This window comes from Balaenoptera borealis (assembly GCF_965194805.1).
Source record: "Balaenoptera borealis genome assembly, chromosome: 7".
Lineage (NCBI taxonomy): Eukaryota > Metazoa > Chordata > Mammalia > Artiodactyla > Balaenopteridae > Balaenoptera > Balaenoptera borealis.
This window is the reverse complement of record NC_138864.1, coordinates 105,999,018-106,023,902: the sequence shown is the minus strand read 5'-3', so window position 1 is coordinate 106,023,902 and position 24,885 is coordinate 105,999,018. Positions and strand designations below refer to the sequence as shown.

At 46.1% G+C, this 24,885-nt stretch overlaps 1 protein-coding gene across 1 annotated transcript in view; it reads right to left on the bottom strand.

Moving 5' to 3' along the window:
• Window positions 1–24,885, bottom strand: part of SND1 (staphylococcal nuclease and tudor domain containing 1) — a 415,142-nt gene that overhangs the window by 117,302 nt on the left and 272,955 nt on the right. The window lies entirely within an intron of this gene.

The window sequence follows — 24,885 nt, the reverse complement described above, 5'->3', positions numbered from 1 at the left end:
TTGAGAACGGACACATAGGAAATGGTAGAGAAGCTTGTTCCAACCCAGGCAATCTTTCTGCTTTCATAAGCCCATAGAGATACTAAAAATGAAGCATCAGAACAAACAGAAGATGATGATGTCAATAGAGGAAAATGAGGCTGATTAGACAATTTCAAATGGCAAAAGTAGTATTTAAATTTTGGTTGTGTTGGTTTTAGGTCTTTCTTTCTTGAAAAGGAGTGCTCTTTGCACGTGTTTGGTACAGTGGCAAACAATCAAAGAATTTAATTTTTATTTGTTTTGCTATCATCCTAAGGTTTCTTCTAGTTTCATGTTTCAGCTTGCTGTTCAAGTAGCTCAAAATGAGCATGTCTGAATCCAGACCTCACCATCATGTAGCTCCGTTTAAAAAAAAAAAAAAAAAAAAAAAAAGGAAAAAGGAAAGAAAGAAAAGAAAGAAAGAAAAAGAAAGAAGGAAAAAACGTTAAATAAATACCATTTGTAGATACTGTATGAAAAAAAAAGGCCACTGATCGACTACAGCAAGATTTTAGAAATATACCTAGATACTTGGGCGATATGTTAAAATTTCATGCTCCCTAATTACCCAAGTAGGTAATTTAATTCTGCAAAGCAGGTATGCATCTACATTAATGACAAATTCAGTAACTATCTGGATAGAATGCTATGGCCACAGGAAAACCTAGAGAGGTCCACATGTGAGGGGGTTACGTGGTCCGAAGGATAGGGACGCATTTAGTGAATGCCCTATCTTGCCAGGAAGAAGTAAAAGTGATTTTCTTATGGTTTAAGGCACCTCTGCCTACACCTCCCAAGTCCATCTGAGAAGGAAAGGACACATTTGGCTCTAGAAAACTCTTCTCCAAGACCTAACTTCCCTTGGATTCCCCTAAGCTTCATCCCAGGATGTTCCTGGGCAGCTGGCAGGCTGGTACTGAACCTCTCAGAAGTTGAGCTTTCATTCCAATTTCACTGTTAACACTGCAGCATCTGATATAATTCCTTAAAGGCTCTCAGAGTCTGGCCCTAATCTCCCTCCTAAAATATAACTCAGAGAAGATGTGAATATAGACGGCAACGTGGTCCATTTTCCTGCACAGATCAACACAGAAGGATCATGGTGAATACAGATTTAATGTCTGTTTTCTCAGCAACTGATGCCCCTGGGGCTGTAGGACATAGCTAAATGGAGTTAAGTCATATAACCAGGCTGATTTCACTTCATTATTAATTCATCTTTACTTAACCTCAGCTGGGGCCTCAAAAAAAGAAAAATAAGTTATGTTGCTCAACAGAACTTCTGCACTCCACCCCATTTTCTAGATAACTGTAATAGGATGTTTTCTTTGTTCTTCTATTAGAGATTAGTGGTTTTAATCAGGAGCAGGATCAACCCCAAAGGGGGTCTGAAATATGTGGGGAACGCTTCCGGTTGCTGCAGTGGCTGGAAGGAGGGGAGCTGCTAAGGGCATTTAGTCATGGTCATCTGGGCAGCCCCACACCATGAACTTACTGTGAATCAATAATGAGGATCCATTCTAGAAAGTGGAGGAAAACAGGGCGTCTGTGCCAACAATTGTGATACTGGCCCAGATCCTGTCATGTGGAACTGGGAAAGGGGAAAGCCACAGGAGCAAAGGCACTGTTGGCCCTTCTCTTCCGACCCAGCTGGCTCCAGAAGACGAATGGGCAGCAGCTAGAAGAGCAGATCTATTTCTACTTTTATCTCTACCTGAGTGGGAACAGACAGTAGATTGGAGGGGGCACAAGAACTCAATGGAGAACACGAACAAATTCTTCTGTTGATTGATGTTGGCCAGTGCTGAGATAAAATGAAAATCTATACTCACAACATGACTGCCAACACACCTGTCTAGATCTCTGTATCACAGGAGAATACTGTGGCTATTAGTTGGAGTTCATTCATCAACAAATATTTACCAAGCACCTACTGTATGCCAAGCACTGTTGCACATGTTAGAAATACACATATTGTGGAGGGGTAGAAAGGACACACTTGTAGGCCACAATAAGAACTCCAGTTTTGAGTGAAATGGAAAGCCATTGTTAGAATGGCATCCAGGGGTGAATAAGTATATAGACAGCTACATGCGAAGAAATGGGTACACAAAAATGATTGCAATGTAGTCTGCCAGGGAGAGACTCCTAAGACATCCCCCTGACCATGAAGCAGAGTCCCAAGGGCCACTGAACAGCTGATGTCTAGATATTGTTTATCCCATCTCCTCACCAAACAAAGACACAGGGCACACGGCACTGCCCGGGGAAGCTGTGGAGGGAACCACCCCCACCTTCTCCTGAACTTGTGGGCTGTTGCTATCACAATCACCACCATTCTAGGATGGTGTTAAATTAGCCCATTTAACACCACCAACAACAAGGCCCACACAAATGTAGCTTCCAATGGTATATTCATTTTTATTAACTGGCTAATTTAACACTGCCTTAGAACTGTAATAAGAGCCATAGCAGCAAACATGCCAGCGTGCGGCATGCCGTCTCCCTCTCCATCCCCGTATCCTCCACTCGCACCTCTGGTCCTATTTCCTGTGTGTGCAGAGAACCCAGATGGCTGAGAAGTCACCGGTTCTAGGCTGGTACTTGTGCCCGATGCCTCCGAATCGCCGCGTCCACGCACTCGGCAAAGGCTAGGGGAAGGCGGGAGAGGCGACTGCTGCTCCTGTGCGGGAAGGCCCGCGTACCTCTTTCTCAGTGGAGCAGACAGAGGTCGGAGAGCAGGCGCACGTGCTCTGGATACTTAGCGATGGACGAAAAAGACGTAGAGTAGTCAGTCTAAGACAATGTGTTACATTTATCCAGGGGCTTCACATAGAGGCCTGAATCTCCACAGGGAACTGGAACCCCAGTCTTATAGGACTCTTATTACCATGCCGGCCAACCCTGACCCTCACAGGGAGAGTTAAGTGCTGCAGGGTTAGTCCTAGTTCTGCCTCTCAGGGCTACCACGCATGGCTATGTCCTACCTGCCCTGATTCATTCTGAGGATGCCATCTGCACAGACAACTGGGATCAGTATCCTCACCTGAGAAACACGGATAACAATTTAAATGCATTCTAGGATTATTATACATGTTAAATCAGGTAATTTACCATTTAGATGCTTCTAGCAGTGTTGGTAAACAGTAAGTGCCTACTCAAGTAATTCAGAAGGGTTAACCATTTCAACCTCAACCCCTGGGTGGCAAGGACCAGTGTGATGGATAGGGAGGAAGCTTCCCATAGGCGAACTGACCCTTCAGACTAGACTGGCCTTGCACTACTGGCCTTCCAGCAGATTCTACCGGGGCCTGTGGGTTCACCAAATATCCTCATGTCCACCCCCAGCCTTCGACACACGAGCTAAGAAGCAGCCAAACACTTGCTGATCATGACTTAATCAGCTACAGCATTATCCTCATCACACAATTCTTAGTCTAAGAATCCTGAGCAACCCTTCTCTGGACAATCCTCTACTATACGTCAAGACTGACGAGGACAAGCCCACAATCCTGTTGCTGTTTAAAAGGTACACACCAAGTGGAATAGAAACAACAGCCTTCTATGGAACACGACGGTCAGAAACAGAAACTTAGTAGATTATATATCCTCAGTCTCAGTTTTAAATCAACAAGACAGCAGCTGTGGCATCAGAAGAACAAGATAAGGGAATGAGTTTCGATTCATCAAAGGCATTTTCACAGTGATATGGCCATCGAATCGACCGCCACCTACATAGGACCAGTGCTCAGAAGGATGGGGCGGGTTCCAATCAGGATGCTGAGAACCTCGGCAGTAGAAGTTGCTAGTTAGTGTATTACCACTGGTTCCAAACACGATGCCAGTGTGGTCCTAACACTGTCATGTCTCTACTCCATTAGCTCAGAAGCAGCAGGGACAACATGGTAAGATAGCTTTGATGAAAAACCACACTTGGACTTGCTTTTTTGGAGAGCTGGGGATAGAACTATGGGATCATGCATTTTAATTATGTATTTCCAGTTCCCCGGGACACAGATAGTGAAGAGCAGATGGGTAAATGCTCAGTTTCTATATGGCCTCTCATACAGGATTTCCTTGTTCTGGGAAATGCTCCCTATTGATGAGAGGCCCACTATGAAGTAGGCAATATTCCAGGTGCTAGGTTTCACTCCATGGTAGCAAATGAAGCAGAGAGAATTCCCTGCCTTCATGGAACTTGTAAGTAGAGGGAAAAGATATTAAACAAGTAAATCGTACAGTGTGACAGAAGGGGATGAGTGGTAAAAGTAACGGAGAAAGTACCAGGGAGAAGTTGCCCCAAATGCACGCACACATGCATCAAAGTGCATGGAGTGGAGTGTCCAGGGCTAGGATGAGGAGATGACTTGCTTGTTGAGGCTTGCTCCCGTCCTTGGAACTCAGCAGCAGACCAGTAATAATCATTGGCAGACCAGGAAACAGCCCTCAGGACTTGGCTGAAGCTCCACGCCCTCCAGGGAGCTCCTCCCAATCACTCTTTGCCCCATGAACTTCCACATATGTTTTCTAACTGCATCCTCACTTCACTGCTTTGACAATTTTAGTCTGTTTTAACAAGCACACCATCCTCCCCAAATGGACTGGTCACTCCGATGCCATCTGATGTATCCTCCAGACCTCTACTGCACACAGTGGGGCAATCAGAGCAGGTGGGGTACCTTGACTCTGCATTTCAGGGAACCTGCGCAGTCCCGGAGGAAGGAGATGGGAGCAGAGACCTGGCAGGTGATGACCGTATGAAAATCTTTGTGCATTGCTCTGTTCGTTCGGCATACATGGACTGCACACCCGCTCCATGCCAGGCGCTGGGCTAAGGAGTGGGCATAGAGGTGGGCAAGGAACATACGGACATGTACACAGATAATCAGGATGCTAAACCGAGGTTTCCTTGAGAGCACATACCTAGAGCTGGACTCCTGGGGGTGAAGGGTTGATGATGAAAGGAGAAAAGGGGCCAGACACTCTAAGCTGAGAGAACAAAATGTGTTAAATCCCTGAGGCCAGCATGGCTGGTTCTGGACACGTCAAGTGCCTCTGCTCAGGAAGAGGGCTTGGTAGAGGTGCAGGGAGGCGAAAGCTACAAAGATGAATGGGGCTCAGACCATGAAGAACCTTCAAAGCCTTATTGTGAAGGCAAAAGAACCACTGAGATATTATAAGCAGGGGGACAACGTGAGCAGATGTGCATTCTAGAAACATCTCTGTTATAGAGAATACAGACCAGAAGGATCACTAGAACACATGAAGGAAGATTCATTAGGAGACTGGGATCCTGCCTGGAAAGAAGATTAGAAGAAACTAATTCTATAAACTCTACGGATTCCTGATAATATGCCCAAGAAATGGGGTGGGTGTTGGTCCCTAAAAGGCTGGGTCTCAGAAGCTCAAAAAGAGCCCTAAATTTCTGCTCAACCACAAATTCCCAAGGGCCAGTACCAAGGACAATCTAACAACAGAACTCAGCCTGTCTTCCCTCCAGCTCGCTCTCCATTTACTTTTCTATTTTTAATCTCCTTTAAATTTACCAGTCCTATATTTTAAGGACAGAGAAACAGACAAGTTAATCCAAGTTAGTAAGGGCCCTTGCATAAGACATGGAGATCAAACCAGGTCTTTCCTGGCTCTCAGAGCCAGCAGGGAATAGGTTAGGAACACAAGAGGAAAGGAGTTACGCGCAAATGTTGGCTACTGTTTGGATGATGGAAGTGCTTACTCATTTCTAATTTTTCTATTTTCACAAAATCGTCAATAACCATGTTATTTCTTTAACACACACAAAAAAAAACAGAAAAAGAAACCACTTGACCACCTCTTTTAAAAACAAATCTATAGGGACTTCCCTGGTGGCACAGTGGTTAAGAATCTGCCTGTCAATGCAGGGGACACGGGTTCGAGCCCTGGTCCGGGAAGATCCCACATGTCGCGGAGCAACTAAACCTGTGCACCACAACTACTGAGCCTGTGCTCCAGAGCCTGCGAGCCACAACTACTGAGCCCACGTGCCACAACTACTGAAGCCCGCGCGCCTAGAGCCTGTGCTCCACAACGAGAAGCCACTGCAATGAGAAGCCCACGCACCGCAATGACACTCGCCGCAGCTAGAGAAAAGCCCGCATGCAGCAAGAGAGACCCAACGCAGCCAAATAAATAAATAAATAAATTTACTGAAAAAAAAAAAAATCTATACAGTTTAAAAGAAAAAAAAAAAAAAGGAAGCAGGTTAAAACATTCCTCCCTGAGGAGAGCTATTAGGAACTGTATTGTTCTCGCTCCTGTTTTAAATCCTTGATTTTCCGCCCAAGTCTCCATGGCATGTGCCACCACGCTCACCCCACCCCCGCCGGTAGGGGGCGACATGGCTTCCCGCAAGGAGTCCCCACCCGCCCGGGCAGCACGAGTGATGGCTGTGCTCTCACTGCTCTCTCTCAAGATAAGGCGCAGCTCTCCATGGGAGATGCAGCAGATATACATCAGTGCCCTAGCGAACAGAGATAAATGTCATAACTCCAGCCCCTGTCCATAAGTATGCAGCGGCAGGAACATCCTTAAACAGCCCTCTGTGCCTAGGATTTAGTGGGTTTCCTTACTTGCTCATGTGCTAAAAAGCGCTTTTAGAAGGGTATTAAATAGGCACATTAGGATCACCCGAATCAATAAATAAGGCGTTCTAGCTGTGCGGCGAGGCTGCGTGTGCCCTGCTCGGCAGGGAAGGGGAGGGAGAAGCTTTACAGAGCGCCTGCTCGGCAGCCTGGGCGGCAGGGGAGGAGTCTTCATCCGCAGGACCCCACTGCAGACACGGGGAGGCTCGTTCTCAACAAGCTTGAACAGGAGAACACGATTCCTCTCCCGGGCTTCCCTGGTGGCGCAGTGGTTGGGAATCTGCCTGCCAATGCAGGGGACACGGGTGCGAGCCCTGGTCTGGGAGGATCCCACATGCCGCGGAGCAACTAGGCCTGTGAGCCACAATTACTGAGCCTGCGCGTCTGGAGCCTGTGCTGCGCAACAAGAGAGGCCGCGATAGTGAGAGGCCCGCGCACCGCGATGAAGAGTGGCCCCCGCTCGCCGCAACTGGAGAAAGCCCTCGCACAGAAACGAAGACCCAACACAGCCATAAATAAATAACTAAATAACTAAATACAATTAAAAAAAAAAAAGAAAGATTCCTCTCCTCTCGCCCCGCTGCCCATCATCTCCTGGAGATTTACCACGTCTTGAGTGTAACCGGCGGGCACCTTCGTGGAGCAGCACACCTCCTGATTACGGTGGCTGTCCTGTAACCACCTCCCATCTTCTGCTCCTGCCTTTAAGCCCAGGCCATCCATTTGGCTTTTCATACAAAGCTCTGCTCCTAAACCAGCAACCGGCTCACCTCTCCAAATCAGTGAAGCTCTCCAGCTCCCCGGAGAGGGATATATTAAGTATCAATCATGCGTATTATTTTACAATATAATTACTTTGGCAATTAATCCATAAGAAGTATTGCTCTCCAGATTCGAACTTCTGCCAACACAAATACAAAGCTCTCGGAGAGCGGTCACACGGCTGGAGACTGAGTTTCCAGGGCAAGAGAGACAAAGCCGAAGACATAAGAGACTAAAGGATGAGAGGAATCTCCCCAGAGTCTCTCCCAAGCCTTGCTTCGTCAGACCAGCAGACCCACTGCTTCATCACGGAGAAGAAATCAAGCAGCAGTGAGGGAAGGACCGACGATCCTACCTGCATAGGTAACAAAGGCTCCTGCTCTTAAGAGGCCCACGGGCTGCGTCCTGGGGGGAGTGGAGAGAAATATTTTCACAAGTAAGATCTTGAGCACGGCACCCCTAGACAGAAACCCACGGCTAGCTCCTGAAAGGTGGGCCTTTGTCTTGTTCACCATTCTGTCCCCAGAACACAGTGTACATTCAGTAAATATTTGCTGAAAGGAGAGAAGGAAGGAAGACAGGTTGTGCCAGACTCATTCCATCGAGAGGCACTCATCTAGTTGCCCTCTGTACTCTCTGCATCAATCAGCCCATCTATCTTTGCCCACAATACCAAGAAGTACTTGTAAGACAGTGAATGTTTAAAAGTCAATCCAATTTTCCAAACATAACTGTTGTCAGTTTTTGCCTCACAATGATCTCATTAAAAAAAAAAAGTAGCAACATTTACTGTTTAAATTTTCTATCCATTCCCCTCTCCATCCCTCTGGTGGAGGAGGAACAGTAAAAAGGCTAAGATAAGAGCAGCAGCAGGAGAGAGCGGGGAAGGAAGTGGTAATTGCCAAATGGGATAAGCAGCCTCTGAATAAATGAAAATTAACAAGACTTGTTTTGCAACAGCTTGAAATCTAAGTGAAAAGAATTCACTGATAGGATGAGGAAAAAATTTCATTTGATTCAAAGCATTTAGAACTTTTCCTTGGTATTTCTTTTACTGTCCCCCAAACGAACATTATGATGATAAATTAAATAAAGGGCAGATTGAGAGGGTTAAGGGAGATTCAATGAGGAATCCATGTAAACGCACTGAGCACAGGCGCTGGTTCACAAGTCCCACCACAGAAAGCTTCCTGCCCGCCCCCCCTTTCCTATCAGAGGGAAGAGGGAGAGAAAAGAAGAAAAAAAAAAAAAATTAGGGGCAGGAAAAAATAAAAGTATCTTGCATAAATAAAGAGGAAATGGGATTGAAACTACAAAAGACTGGAGTAGGAATCGTGAATGAGAACTGTTCCCACACTCACTACTAAGGAAGGGACCAGGATTGGTGAAAGGCCCTGTGAACTCAGGCACATTCTTCAACCAAGCAGACCCCACATTTCCACCTTCCAATTTTCACCATCACATTCTGTCCCAACAATGCAGCTTTACTCACTAGAAGGAATTCCTTTTCAGACACAGTATCTCTCTGTGTTAAGAGTCTGATGAACCTAGTGGCAGGGCAGGAATAAAGAGGTAGACATAAGAGAAGGACCTGAGGACACGGGGAGGGGGAAGGGTAAGACACTGGGACGAAGTGAGAAAGGACACGGGGAGGGGGAAGGGTAAGACACTGGGACGAAGTGAGAGAGGACACGGGGAGGGGGAAGGGTAAGACACTGGGACGAAGTGAGAGAGTGGCATGGACATATATACACGACCAAATGTAAAGCAGATAGCTAGTGGGAAGCAGCCACATAGCACAGGGAGATCAGCTCGGTGCTTTGCGACGACCTAGAGGGGTGGGATAGAGATGGTGGGAGGGAGACGCATGAGGGAGGGGATATGGGGATATATGTATGCATATGGCTGATTTACTTTGTTGTACAACAGAAACTAACAGTATTGTGAAGCAATTATACTTCAGTAAAGATGTATTAAAAAAAAAAAAGAGTCTGCAACCTAACATACAGCTGAGATTTAACTGGCAACTTCCATTGCTACTGGACACATTGCTTGGTTATCCTTCACTGAGGGCTAACTGTCCCACTGTGCTATACCACACAGAGGATCTGAATATATGTATCATGGCAGAAAAGATCTGTTCCAGCTCCACAAGATGCGGCCATGAGGACAGACCAAACGAGGATGCTCCACACCCCTCAAAAAGCAAGGGCTGGGACTTCCCTGGTGGCACAGTGGTTAAGAATCCGCCTGCCAATGCAGGGGACATGGGTTCGAGCCCTGGTCTGGGAAGATCCCACATGCCGTGGAGCAACTAAGCCTGTGTGCCACAACTACTGAGCCTGCGCACTAGAGCCCACGAGCCGCAGCTACTGAGCCTGCATGCCACAACTACTGAAGCCTGCATGCCTAGAGCCCATGCTCTGCAACAAGAGAAGCCACCGCAATGAGAAGCCCACGCACCAAAACGAAGAGTAGCTTCCGCTCGCCGCAACTAGAGAAAGCCCGCACTCACCAACAAAGACCCAATGCAGCCATAAATAAATAAAAATAAATTTATTAAAAAAAAAAAAAAAAAGCAAGGGCTAATGTGAGCAGGAGGAAGGGAACATCACAATAAGACCACAGTTCTAGTCTCAGGGATGGGAAAGAAGGCACTGCCCTAAAATGCCTCAAGGCTGAGGCCTCCCCAGATGACAGCATCTACGTGAACAGAATTCAAATCATGCAAGCAAGTCTGGGCTCCAAATGGCCACTTTGGGTTTTTGCTGGTCATTGGATAAGCAGCACTTCACAGGAATGATTTGCTCATTACACAGTAACACCCTTCCAGCCCCACTTTTTAATGGGGAAACTACACGTATCTAGCAAGTGGGAGAGCCTAAGCACAGACGAGACGGGAACTGGTTCCAAAACCTGTTCTCACAGCCACTAAGGATTTGTGTGTGCAATGGAGATTTCATAACTTCCAAGTCTAGGAGGGAAAGAACAAAAAAGGAAAAGAGATTTAGATCATTTCCCATCAAGACTGGTCTGTAAACAGGCAGCACTGACATCACCGGGAAACCTGTTAGAAATGCAAGATCTCTGACCTTCCTCCAGACCTGCTGAGTTTGAGAAGCATGATGCTAGAACTCATCGGGAGTGAGTGTCAGCACCACGTGGAAGTGCCCAGGAACCATCCTGTGTCTCTAAGTAAATATGACCACCCGCAGCAGCCAGTGGTCAGTGCCAGCCGGTTCCCATCCGGGTCCTGGTGACGACAGGCCCCCTCTAAAGTCTCAGTTCTAAACTGCAAATCAAGAATTTCTTCCCAGTGCAGTGAGAGGAGGAGGGATGAGAGGGAAGGGGAGGGATCAGTAAGCAGGCTTATCTTCTATTCAGCATAAAACCAGGCTCACCAAACAACCAGGGAAAGAAAAACAAAGTGAGAGCGCTAAACACAGCTGGCGATTAGCGCTGACAAAGGCTGAGGGAAGCACCTTTTCCTTCTGTAGAGAATCTAACCCACACTTCACCCCAGGCTGGGGCCAAATCCTGAGCAGGGAGGGAGCTCAGGAAGAAGGGGAAAGAGCTTGCTTTGGAACAGGAATTTCTCAGATGAAGTTCCAAGTAAGTAAAGGTGACTTCTGAGTGACTTGAGTAAAGGGTGTTTTGTTTTCTTTTTTTTTTTTAAATTCAAGACCCTACACACAGGCACATGCTACAGATGAGATGCTTTTTTGCTCAAAAAAACAACAAAAAAAAAACGCACGCAGGTTTTGTGGTTCCTAAATGCTGCTGGGGGACTGGTTCTGTTTCAAATGTAAGAGTTAAAGCTACAAACATACTTTCCTCACTGTGTATGCGCATCTCCTCTCCTGCTGAGCATCGAGATTAAAATCCACCTCCTCTAAACTTGGCTCATTAAAGGCAATCTTCCTGCTAAGTATTGAACTTGAACTACTTTGAAGCTTGCTGCAAATAAAGGTCAAACTATTTTCCTTCTTTCTTAAAGATTTAGGGAAAACAAGCTTCCACAAGGGCAGGAGCTGAATGAGTACCGAGAACTTGCCATTCAAAGGGATTCAAGAGAAGAGTTTCATTTACTTGCCAGCTCCCTGGTCTTATCATCCCTCCCCTTCAAATCTCTGCACATCCGCATTGTTCAGTGTAAAATGAGTCAGGAAATGCAAAAGTGAAGGTTCTCATAGTAACGGCTGGCAATTCCACACCATCGTACATAAGCAGTATTGGCAATTACTAGTTGGGCTGCTGCTAAAGGTAAACCCTCAATATACCTCATGTGTGAAGTGTGTGAACCAGCGTTCTAACAGAATTTGAAACTTACGTATTTCCCAGCTTATGTGTTTAAATCTGTAGCTTTAAAAAGTGGGCACGTGAAGAAAAACAAACCCAGGATAAACCAATGCTTAGCACAATCAATCTATAACCCCACCGAGAAGAGACCTAGGAACATAAGACAGTTGGGCCACGGAGGGGCCCAGGTCCTACATGAACACATGGGAGAAATTTGAGCAAAGGCTGCGCTCTAAAGAAGCAGCTTGCTCCAAAGAAGCCCAAGGAAGCTTCTCTGCTTCTTTGGAGCCATCCTAGAAGCACGTGGTCCTCGTTTCCTTAGGGCCCTAATTACTCTTCTGAGAACTGGATCGATTAGCATTAGCCCTTGGCTAGCTTACCTTTAAGCTCAGGATACTTCAAAACTGAGCCCTGCCATCCAATTAGAATGTTTATCTGATGAACTGAGGGAAGACACCAGCTGTCTTCTAAGCTGTCTTCACCTCCTCATACAGATCACATTTATGTCAGGGCAAAAATCCAATCAACTCAATTTCCTGAGCAATGGGAAGAGTCCATAAGGTCATGGCATTTTAGGGCTAGAAAGAACGTCAGCTCGCATTTAACATAATCCAAGGCCACGTAAACTGGGACCCTATCCCGGAATTAACAATCGCTGGGGTAGCGCCTATAAGCGTACAGCCAAGGGGAGCCAGGAGTGAGGACAGGTACCCGTGTGAGCCTTGTTAAAGGCCAGAGTCAGCAGTAGGGTCTGGATGAGAACAAGGTCTTCCCATTTCTTGTCCAGTGAACTTTCTATCATCAACTGTCCTTTAAAGTATCTCAAACTCACCTTTCACTAATTTTATTCCCCTAAAATTAGGCCTCCAAGTCCAACTCTACTAAGCTGAATATTTCCAGCCGTACTAAAAGGTAACAGTCTCGTCAAGTCCTCTATAGGATCATGGAAAGCAATGGGGACAAAATGCTTGACTAAGTACAAATGCTAATTATTGGTGGTAAACATTACTGTGACAATTCTTACTGTTACAAAATCAAGGCCATTCACCAACGAATGAAAAAACAGTCTAGTGAAGGAGAAAGAGACAATCAATGAGAACAAGCACAAATACCAACACGGTATTGTTTCTGTGAAAAGTCACGAAGACATAATACTGGGAGAGGGTGCAGAAGAGCAAACAGGATGACAAGAATGTGCAAAGTTGAAAGAAAAAAGAAAAGAGTCTCTCTTCGGAAATTCTGTGCCATGAACTGTGAGACAAGCAGTCGGGTCCTTGAACAGGAGTGCCAGGCTTTTTCCAGGGCGCGCTGGGAAATCGCAGCCTTGAGTCTCCTTTCCGTGGTGCCCCCTCAGCTTGCCGCAGATTAGAGTCCAGATAAATGTAGAGCTCCTCGAGAAACCACTGATATTCTCTGAGCACCTTTAAAAAACAGAACTCAAACACGCTTGGATGTGTGTATGAATGAGTCACTTTGCTTTAATCAGATCCACTGTTCACTGAAATCTGAAAGGAAGTAAGATTAGAAAGCCGGGATCATTTCCAGGGGCTCAGAGAGCAAACGTGCTGATCTGCTGGGATGAGCACCTTCCCAGGGGCGTCCAGGCGGGGCTAGAGACCACCGCCCTAAGTGCTACTTCCAGGGTCCCTCACCTCTGGAAACATCTGGGGCTGACAGGGCCCCCAGAGCTACTATAATGGTATCTTCTGAACTAAAAAGGCCCACCAGCTTGACACCTGGCCTGAACTTGGAACAGAGCGCTGGAAAGCAGGAGATCGCCCAGGAAAGCCGGGAGGTACGGCCGTAGCAGCCCGTCCTCCAAGTTGCGGCCGTGTCATGGTTGTTGCCAGGGAACAAGTTCAGTGACCACATAAGAAAAACGTTTTTAAAGTATATTCTGTAGGAGATGGAAAAAATTATTTTTCACTGCTTATAGATGTGAGGGGCAATTTGGCAACAGTCTTCTGATTCTAAAACTACACTGACAGCAAATGAGGCAATATGTTAGCAATTCAACAAAGGTAACGGAAAGATTTTTGCACAGTTCTTGTAACATTTCTGTAAATTTAAAATTATAACAAAATAAAATGTTATGAGTATTATTTTAAAAAACCCAACAACTTCTGATGCTTAAGTGCTAGATATCCTGGGACATTTAATCACCATGATCAAGAAGACACTGTGAAATATGCATCAGATCTAACAGTCCAGGGAACCTTGGCAGGCATCTCCTCAGGGGAAAGCCCTTTGTCTATCTCCAGTATTAACAGTTTTATGCATTATCTGTCAAAACTCTCCTACTTGAGGTAGTCAGTTTAACCCTTTCATCTCCATATGAGAAAGGAGGGTTCCTTGGAGGTCAGTAAGTACTGCTGCCCCTCTAACCTGTTCTCTCTGAGCTCTACTGAAGAATCACCAGGACTAGGCAAGTAGCTCGGCCTTTTATTAGTAAAGCAGCTGAATAATTTATAAGGGTTGCATAGGGCCCATTAGAAGTGCCAGAGCAGTAATAACTGGCTTAGGACTTTGCTTACTCAGGGCTAAAGTTTAATTTGTCCATAAACGCCCCTGCTCATAAACCCATCCCACAGGTCTGACCTGCTCTCTCTCTCCTCCCCAGTCACATGTCCTAGCCATGCTCTCAGCTTAGGTGTGTTCCTATTGGGGCCAAGAAACAAATCCAAACTCTAAAACAACAACTAAAATCTCATATCCACATTACTGCATTTCCTAAAGAGGGCCACCACCATCCCCTTCTTAAGCTTTGCTTTTGGTCATCCCAGAAGAAAGGTGGCATCTGGTTGATTCCTAGCCAACAAGAGAGCACAGGCAGATGAAATGAATGGACGGAAGACTGGAATAACAGAAGAGGTAAGACCTTCAAGTACATTCAATGTCAAGTTGCGCAACACGTTCTAAACGACAGCACAAAGGATAAGATCAAGAAAATGTGCTCTGCTCTTTATTTAGGAAGTTAACTTTCCTAGGCCTCAGTTTTCTCATCTATGAAATGGGGATTGTAATGGTATCCACCTAACAGCCGTGGTAAGGATTAAATGAGTTAATTCACAGCATATAATACTCATTAAGGTTATTATTATTATTAGAGATTCAAATCTCGAGAGAAACCTAATCCGATCCCCTCACTCTTTGAAAAAGTCCAAGGCCCAGAGAGGTTATGTGACTTTGAGGGGCAGTTTTAAGCCTCAGTCCAGTTCTCTAGACAGGGACCCAGTTTGGTACTCTGTTTTCCAATTTAGGGCTGCTGTGGCTCTAGCACTCATTCTCCATGGTAATAGTGTTGTTATTTTGTTTTCAGAATTTCCAAATAAGCTAACAAGTGTTAGCCCAGAACCAGTGTGCATCCATTCATTCATCCAAGAACTGTCCAGTGAATGCTGACTCCGGATTAGGCGCTGTTCTAGGCACTAGTACAGGGGTTCTGCAGCCACAAGACAAGGTCCCTGCCTTCAAGCATCTTACACTCTGGTGATACAAAGAGTCACGAAAACAAACAAATAACTAGAAAATTTCAGACAGTGGCAAGTAGACAAAATTAAAAGGTGACACGCGAGAACCACGGCAGAGGTTAGAGTTGCGAGGGTGCAAGTCTCTTAAAAGAGGTCATTCATGACAGTTTCTTTGCAGTTTAATCTCTAAGGAGATGGCACTGTAACACCAGTTTCAGCATATGCATACGTGAATATGCATGACTGTGTGTGATACGAAGGAATCATAAAAGTGGCACAAACCCCTAAAAATTTCACTCTTGGACAATCACATCAGAAATAAACATACCACCCATCAATGACTTTATCAAAATAGACCTTTTCTGGCCACTCTGGTACAGATGCGTGGGTTAAGGCAAAAGGACACCAGAGTAATGGAAGTGGGGATCACGTGGCTCTCTTTCAGGTGAAGTTCATTTTTCTGGCCTCGGGAGGTTGGATTCTTAGCTCCTTGGCATCTGCGCAATGTGCCACGAAATTCCTGCCCCAAGAACCAGTTCAGGGGATCAAAGAGCTATTCTTACTGTCTCAGTTCAGGCCAATGGAGGGAGGGAATGGCGGTAGAGGCAGGCCACTCACCCCTCCATTCAGCACCCTCCTCCACAACGGGGCCATTGAGCGGGCGCCACAATCAGGGGCTGAGAAGAAAAGGCCGAAGGAAAGCATCCAGAGTCCGCGCGCACAGACGCGTCATTCATCACCAGGCAAGTGTCATCACCAGGCAAGCGCCAATATCTGGGAACAGCCATCTCCATTCCTGCAGATCCTCCAACCTGCAACAGCTGCTGGCGACTCTGGAGGGCAGCGCTGCTGCCGCCGGTGCCAATCCCCAGCCCTGTCCAGGAGCCGAGTCCACATTACTTAGGTTAGAGACATGCTGGCTGCAGAGAGCGGTGACAATGGACTTCACAGCTTATAAAGCAGCTCACACAAAGGGCTCCCGTGTATTTCAAAAAGCACTTCAGAGAGCTGGTGAGAGAAGCTATCTGCACAAACGCATTCAAGCAGTTTATTCCTAACCCACTTAGTTCAAGGTCTCTGTCAGAACCCGTGGACAGAGCGGAGGAAGGTGCAGGGAACTGCGAGGGTGCTGGATGGCTGGGCAGCTGGGGGAGCTCAGGCGGTCAACCCCATCCCCCTCCTCTGGAGCCCCAGCAGGCTGGGAAGTGATGGGCAGCAAGCAGTCCTTCACCTGATAACAGATGTCATGAAAACATGAAAGAGTCTGTGGGATTCCTTGGGTCTTTAGTGAGCTGTTTGTCTCAACTGTTTCCACCAGCATCCTCATGTAGCATTTACAAATGAGACTCTGAACACTCTGAGTACCATCTAGATGCCCGCCACCATACAACCACAACCCCAAGGAACCTTCATCTGCCCCGTACTTTCACTGTGACGCCAGCCACTGGATCTCATGCTTTGCTCATTACTCCAAACACTCCAGGGACCCGCTCATCTCCTCCATGCCATCTATACTTGCCTTGTTAGACTCAGTTTCTGGAGAACAATTTTGCCAGGTAACAGGAACAGAGATCAAAAGAAACTAGAGACTAGGGGAAAAAAAGTAAACAAACACATAAACACTGAGGCTCCCGTGTTTGGAGGCCAGATCTCATGGAAGCCACTAAAGGACACGTCTAACAAGAGTACACCAGACATGAAACACAAACCATCCTCATGGAAGAAAAGAAATACAGAGGTAGGTAACAATTCTTCATGAAGTCTGTCGTGCCCATTGACCTTTCAAACTTTTAAACTTCTTCTGAAAAGCTGATGGACAAGACAGAGTGGATAAAGAATTGTTACCTACCTCTGTATTTATTACCTAGAATGCACATCTATTTTCCAGTGTGACTTCCCTGGATTTTTCATGATGTGTTTTAAAAGCCAGAATTCACCAAGAGGAAGGGTCCCTGTGACAGACCTCAGAGAACCACCATCTGTTACCACAAAGAAAGAGCACAATGATGTGAATGCACAGCTATCTACCAGAGCTTTACTTCCGGCCCTCAACCTGCGGCCGGAAACCAGCCAAACCCTGGCTGAGGCAGAGCTGGGCACGCCTCAGCCTAGGAGGCTCCATTCCCAGGTCCACAGTCCATGACTGGGCACTTCTGACTCGGTTCTTATGATCTAGGCGGTGGAGTGTCCATGTGCCAAGAGGAAGAGTTCCCCGAAGAGAACTTAACTACCGGCATTTATTTAAGTATGTGCTGTACTGTGGTGTAATCTAAATGTTTCTTGTCGAAAAGAAGCTCCTTAAAGGCACATACTATCTCCCTCTCTTTCCCCTTGCAGCGCCAAGCAATAACAGGTGTTAAAAAATAACCTCTGACTATTCAACTATAGAAGAGAGGGGTGTGAGCCTGAATAGAAGCGAAAACAAGTATCTGTTACCACGTCTCCCCACCCACCAAGCTGTGGGGAAGAAATTCCCTCCTCTCTAGTCAAAGCAGACTGCTCATCAGGCAAATCACGTGAGAGGGAAAGAGGCCACTCCATGCACTAGGCCTCTTTTGATATGAAGGGTTGGTCTGTCATCAGCACATCCTAATCAGCAGTACTCACAAATAAGGCTAAACTTAGGGAATTTTTAAATTCTTTTCCATCAAACAGTGAGAATCAAGAGTAAAAAAGAAATAATTTGTTGAAGAAGAGACTAAAATACCTCAGGGCCCTAGAGGAGTTATTTCTGCAGTCCCTGCACATACGACATCATTCATGAAGAAGGCAGTGGTACAAATATAGCATAAATGTCGTCTGCTCTAGCTTGTAATTTAAAATGCAAATGCTAATGAGCGAACTGGTATATCAGTAGAGTTAATAACCGCATGCCTAGCACAGGGGCTGCATCCAAAACACACACAGGGAAGAGACAGACACCATGTTCCAATTTAAAAATAAAAACACCCAAATTAACCCTAGAAAAATCACTAGCAGATGTACAAGCTCAGGAAGAGGAGGCACACCAGGGCAGGGAAATGGGAACTTCTCCACCCGCCGTAGACTAACTAACTGGTCCATTTAAATATCTTCCTTCATATAGTGAAGGTAAGCATGGGAGTTACTAGGGTTTATTCAGGACTGCTAATTGTAAAGCATGAGCATAATAAGGAAAATTACAGGGAATCCAAAAAGCTTAGACAGAAAGCTTCTCCAAAGCCCATTTAGAAGCCTGTAAGTCAACTTTGCAGGGAGCTGTATGCCCAGAAATCAAAGGCCGCTGAATAGAGACATAGATTCTCATTTATTTTATCATAGGCAAAGGACGGTTTAAAAAAACCCTGAAAACAGGGGCTTCCCTGGTGGCGCAGTGGTTAAGAATCCGCCTGCCAATGCAGGGGACACGGGTTCGAGCCCTGGTCCGGGAAGACCCCATATGCCGCGGAGCAACTAAGCCCATGCACCACAACCACTGAGCCTGCGCTCTAGAGCCCACGAGCCACAACTACTGAAGCCCACGCGCCTAGAGCCCGTGCTCCGCAACAAGAGAAGCCACTGCAATGAGAAGCCCGCGCACCGCAACGAAGAGTAGCCCCCGCTCACCGCAACTAGAGAAAGCCCATGTGCAGCCATGGAAGACCCAACGCAGCCAATAAATAAATAATTAAATAAATAAATCTATTAAAAAAAAAGGAAAAAAACCCTGAAAACATACAAGGCCTGGATTAAGTGGGTAATTTAAATAAATGGGGAAAAGCTCTAATGATGAAAAACCACGACTGAGAATGCGGTTGTGTCTCAGACGCCTTCCAAATATGAAAGTAACTTCCGTGAATTGTTCTTGCTCCTACAAGGTCTGTGCTTGGCAGCCCTACATCAGGATCTGGGACCGATCCCATGGCACTGAGACCGAGCACAGCTCCTTGGGCTTCCTCAGAGCCCATCATGATGTGACCAGTGGTCCTATCCAGTTCCTTAAGTGGAAACCCATGGCACCCCCTCAGGGGCAACAGGAGAGTGTGCTTGGGCTAGCTGCCCATACTGGACACCACGTGTTCTAATGCCCATGTCAGTGCTGTTATATAAAGGGCCAGGAAGAGACTCTGGCAAATCCATTCCATTAGTTTGGGGAAGCCTCAGGAAAACTTTCTGAAAGGAACCCAAGGTGTGCAAAGACCCGGGGCTTAGGGGCAAAGACACTTTTCAATGATGAAGAACTTTTTTGCTTTTTAAAATCCAGTCATGGGCTTCCCTGGTGGCGCAGTGGTTAAGAATCTGCCTGCCAATGCAGGGGACACGGGTTCGAGCCCCGGTCCAGGAAGATCCCACATGCCGTGGAGCAACTAAGCCCATGGGCCACAACCACTGAGCCTGCGCTCTAGAGCTCCCAAGCCACAACTACTGAGCCTGCGAGCCACAACTACTGAAGCCTGTGCACCTAGAGCCCATGCTCTGCAATAAGAGAAGCCACCGCAATGAGAAGCCCACGCACAGCAACGAAGACCCAACACAGCCAAAAATAAATAAATCTATTAAAAAAAATAAAATCCAGTCTTATCTCTGTTTGAAAGGGGAATGTGAGAGGTGGTTCCCATAGCAACCAAGATTAAGTCTTATGGGCACAGTGCACACTGTTCACCCCAGGGCTGCCCATTACCAGATTTCTAAGCATTTCCCTTTAATTTCAAATTACCACACCATTTACACTCCCTCTCCTGCATCCAGGACATGCCATTTCCTACTCTTAGGCTGGCCAAATAGACACCCCCTCAGGGTGGGGAAGTGGTGAGTAGCCCAATCGTGGATGCTGCTGCTTGCCACCATTCCTACTAAACGGCTGGTGGAAAATGCCAGTAGGCTGACAAGATGGCACTGAAATAGTCACACTGAGATTTATTTTTCTGGGGACGCCACAAGAATGGGATTAGAACCGAGGCATCAGGGCACAACCAGAGACAGGTGCTGGTATTGGAAAGACTGCAGCAAAGAACAGCCATCAGAGCTCTGTAAGCTTTCCATTCCTTTCCCCCATGCCCACCAGGTGGAAGGCAGCCTAAATAACCTTTAACAGACTCAGAAAGAACCTTAGAGTAGAAGGGGAGGAGAAGGAATGGAAAAAGGAAGCCTTGGGGAAAAACTCACAGGTCTGACCCTCTTGTACCACTCTACTGGCTCTCATAAGCGCTGCAGAGAACAGGCCTGATACCTCTGCAGGATATTTCCCCCTTATCTCATTGATATCAGAACTCGGGAGCAGCAAGAGTAAAAGGCAGAAGTCAGAGGACTTAGGATGCAAGGGTGCTTTTCACTTACCTTTGACCTATCCACACAGAGGCAACCAATGGGCCTATCCAGAAACTGAGGATAAATCAACATCTTTCGTTTCTTGGCACGGGAAGCCCAACTGAGATGGTGAGGGCAGAACATCCCAAATGGGAGGCTGTGCCACCCCTCAGGCTGACTCCGCAGAACGTAGGGCCACCACTAGGACTCTCTCCTCCTCAGTTGCTGGAGTCTCTGGACTGACTGGCTGGGAACTGTCATATGGGCCTTGCTGCTTCCCTCACCTCTAGGTCCCAGCATCACACCAAGATAAGCAGGCCAGTCTAATGGAAATAACTAACTAGGAAGCGGGAGAGCAAGAACGCATCTTTAAGTGTTCTAGCTCCAAGGTCTGTGGCTGCCATTAAACCATGCTGAACAAATCTTATTTGTATTGATGTCTTTATTACTCTGTCTCAATCAAAAAAAAAAAAAAAAATTAAAATGACTACTGAAAAAAATTGAATCCTTGCCTCTTTTACCCTGAGACACTCGACTGTGTCCTGTACGTCTCCTTTGATGCCTCTACTAGTCCTTGGGTACCGGCCTTCCTAGGTCTCTTACCACCCACATCACTGTCTTCTGATCCTTCTGCAGTTTGCTGATGTCCTCCCTAAAAGCGTGGTCCTCAGATGGAACACCACACTCCAGGCCTGAACTGACGCGGCTGAGTCAGCACTTGGCTCTGTCCCTCTCTGGATATTGTACTTCTGGGTTATGAATCAGGATTGCCTTAGCCTTTTTGACAGTATCGCAGAAGAATAATTTTATAAAAGGCTAGGAATTGTTTCTCCTCCCCTTATACTTCTTACAAATATTTTTTTTCTTCATGTCTATATATCCTGTACTTTGGTAGATACAAGTACTTTGCTTGAAGGCTGGCACCGTATCTTACGCATTTCAATATTCTTAGCAAAGTGCCCAGTGGATATAAAAAAATTATTAAATAGCCATGTGACTGAGTGACCCACAAACATGAGGAGGCTCATTCCGGGGATGATTCACGATCTAAAGATGGAAGATAATCAGGCTGCAATCGTAGGCTTGCACTTCCATCCACGTGACCATGGGTGATGGTCTGCCTGCAGAGACGGGGAGCTAAGGGCAGAGCGCTGAATGTTCCATGGTGGGAGAGCAAGAAGGAGATTTACACGACCAGACAAAAGCAGAGGGAAAAATGATTGATGAGCCCATCCATTTCTTTACGCGACTCTTTCTGAGAGCTAATAATATAGGCAAAGTTGTTTTGCCTAAATGAATTGCACCCAGCTTGCCAGAAGAAAATGTTCCAGATCTTCTTGAATGCTCAAATACCATCTCCCTTGGGAAGTCTTTTCTATTCCTCAAATGATTGTTCTTTCCTCTGCATTCTCATGGTATGATGCCTATACTTTTCATAGCTCCATTTTGTTTTTCCCTGTTAAAGTTTTTCATATGGCTGTCTCAACTATTAGACTAAAAGACAGTCAAGAAAGCAGAAATTATCTGATTAGTTGAAGCATCATCCACAAGCTATCAGAGACTGTGTTTCTTTTAGTGGGCTTATAAAAATCTTGGCCTCATTAAAAAAGTCTCCCCAAACCTGCTTATTGTGCTAATATTTTCTGACAAGTGACCCTAGAGACCTTCTGACATGAATATAATTCGTATAATTCACAATGATACCTTTAAAAGTGAACAACTAGAGCAGCCCTAGAAAAGTTTCATGTCAAGCTGCCCATTTCCAGTAATAGGACCCAACTGGAAGCAAGTAGGAGGCAGAGACAGAACCAAATGGGCAAGTCCCAAGAGAAAGAATACTCCACTTTACAAATATCCATTACGTTGCAATTCAATTAAAGTATCTGAAAAGAATTCATAAGTATCAGCAGACCCTGTAACTGCTTAATTAAGGATAGAAGCCCAGCAAACACAACTACAATAGCAGCCTGATTCATTAGCACCTCTGTGATAGCAGAATGGGATTTCTCACTTAAACATACATTGGCGTTAATTGTGTTAATTTGGTTAGGCACTGGTAATCAATGGGGATCCACCATTCCTGGGGCCAGGAGATGAGGACGATATTCCTGTTCACCTTCCCTCTCCTCTCTCATTAAAGTTCTTGGTCTACTGGAACAGGCAGTTGATATTCCTATTAGGATTGGCTGGAGAAGAGACATTACAGAGACAGAAGGAAATGAGGTACTTTGTTCAAAGGCATTCAGGGTGGAAGGACACACAGCCAACCCTTTAGCTCATCATGCACACACCCGCCACCATTTATCAAACCCCAGACATCTAGGACCTCTCCTCATTGCCTCCCTTGTCATAAGGCAGCTTCAAGAGGGGACTTGTAATCAAAGAGAAAAAAAATTGAAAAATGCCGAAGGGCAGGCAAAGAAAAGTCTCATTTTCTAGTCTTGTTTCATATGACTAGGTAACTGGTTAATTATAAGTCACCTGCTGCGATCCACACGGAAACCCCCTGCCAGGTGACTGCTGCATTCTAGGTGGTTTGTACCGTGAGTTCCACCCCACGTGACCGACATCCACTCCCCACCATGCCAAACCTGTCTCGGTCCACAATTCCTCGCGCTTATTGCTGTCCCACTGGTAAGAACAAACACGGATATATGTAAATGGGGTAGGCTCAGTGAGTTAGAGGACTCCAAATATCTGACACAAGACTCCTTAGATTACTTTCCACTGAAACCTCAAATTATTACCCTCTTCTCATTCAGGCATTTGGTTTACAGGCACTAACTTGATACCTGCTATGCTCAGCCAACAGGACAACTTCCTGAACTGTGCCCTCAGCATGACCCAAGTAGCCCAGAGCTAAGAAAGTAATGCAAAATAAGGCAACATAATATAGAGGTCACAGCAATAAGGCACACACTCCAGGCCCACTTGTGCTTTGAAATAAAAATGTGAATCATGGGCCAAGCAATCTGCAAATATGTGCCTCCATATCCCTTTAGACGAGATACTAAGTAAAAGGTGACACACAGGACATGTGAAAATGAACTAAAAATAAAGACTGAAGGTAAACTGCTTTTGTTCTAAGAGAAGGAAATGTATGGAGCTCACTAAATGCCAGATGAGGAAAAAGGATGCTTTTAAACAAGTGTGGGGGGCCTGAGGAATGTTGACCTTTCTGTTAACTCAGGACAAGAACTGCCTGTGACTGCCTCCGATACTGAAATAAGTGCACACAGGAGGAGGCCACAGCAGCAGGCGGGGGGGGACCTTGAACCGTCTCAGTTCTGAGGCGGTAAGGTCACCTGCTCACCGGCTGAACCTAAGCCAGGTGCTCAGAGGACTGAAGGGCAAGAGCTCTCAGGAGGTGCTGGCCTGTTAGCTACAGCTGACTTTGCCCAGCCCCACCTGCTATCCCATCTGACCAAGCAATCATTCCACATGCAGGGGTGCAGGAACCATGACGGAGAGGCCAGCTGGCTCGGGCCAAATGCCACTCCCTATCAAGCTGCGGGGCCGTCTGCCCAAAAAAGGCCACGTAAAAACGGAAAGTGTCCACCCCACCTTGAAATCCAGAGGGCTCTCCAAAAGGCTGGGAGCAATGGTACCAGCACATACGGGATTGCTGAACAATTATCTTGACTTTCCCCTTGAGAATCACAACCCTAACGTCATTTCCAGCAGACATCAATTTTACAGGGTGCAGGGCACATTCCACGGAGAGCTGCCAAGCTGTGCCATGAGGACCACCTTCCAGGTGAGCAGCTGCACGGTGTAAGCATCGTGTCTGTCTACGCTGACGTTCAGCTTTGTGGTTGGTCCCGGATGACCGAGGGACCCTTCTCTCTAGGATCCTCCAGCCATGTTCTCCATCGCATTCACTCTGTCTCCGCAGGGTCACTGCCCTAGCAATCATTTACTTGTATCCTTTCTGAGTTCCTGTTCAGACCAGTGCTTCTCAAGTTCCTGATAACTTCTCACTTCATCTCTTTTATATCCTCATTAGCCAAGGAGACTTTTTTGAGTTTTACAGTCTATAACTGGCACTCTGAAGACAATAGGTATACTGAACAGCTTTTCCAAGTATCCATGCCACGTTCTGCGCCAATCCTAAGAATTAGTTATAAAAGTACTCAAGATGCTGACATCCTCAGAATGTTCCCTTGACCCTTTAGCATTCACTTTTCTGTACTCCTTTTTCCATTCTATTAAGATTGCTGTGAAGAGCAGTCTATTTTAAATTCTGTTCCTTACTGCCCACATTTACTCCCCAATCATACTGACAAAGATCATCTGTGACTTAGCAACTAATCAATAGTATAAAATCACTCCATAGTTTTTAACTACTTGATCTTTTAAGGTAAAACCCGACACTGCTGACTCCTTGGAATTCTCCTCTCTCTTGGCTTCCTGAAGACGCTCTCTGAGGATTCTCCATCTAATCCTCT